Source organism: Chrysochloris asiatica, unplaced genomic scaffold, assembly GCF_000296735.1.
Source record: "Chrysochloris asiatica unplaced genomic scaffold, ChrAsi1.0 scaffold00004, whole genome shotgun sequence".
Lineage (NCBI taxonomy): Eukaryota > Metazoa > Chordata > Mammalia > Afrosoricida > Chrysochloridae > Chrysochloris > Chrysochloris asiatica.
This window is the reverse complement of record NW_006408522.1, coordinates 24,594,601-24,594,894: the sequence shown is the minus strand read 5'-3', so window position 1 is coordinate 24,594,894 and position 294 is coordinate 24,594,601.

Genomic DNA, 294 nt, shown 5'->3' with positions numbered 1-294 from the left:
TGGAGGAGAATACTGAAAGTGCCATGGACTGCCAAAAGAACCAATAGATCTGTTTTGGAAGAAGTGCAGCCAGAGTGCTCCTTGGAGGCCAGGATGTCTACGCTTTGTCTCTCATACTTTGGACATATCATCAGGAGGGAACAGTCACTGGAGAAGGATGTCATGCTGGGTAAGATGGAGGGTCATAGAAAAAGAGGAAGACCCCCAACGAGATGCATCAGCCAGGTGGCATCATTGATGGTGTCCAGTGTGGTAGCAGTAGTGAGATTGGCCCAGGATCAGACATTGTTTTGT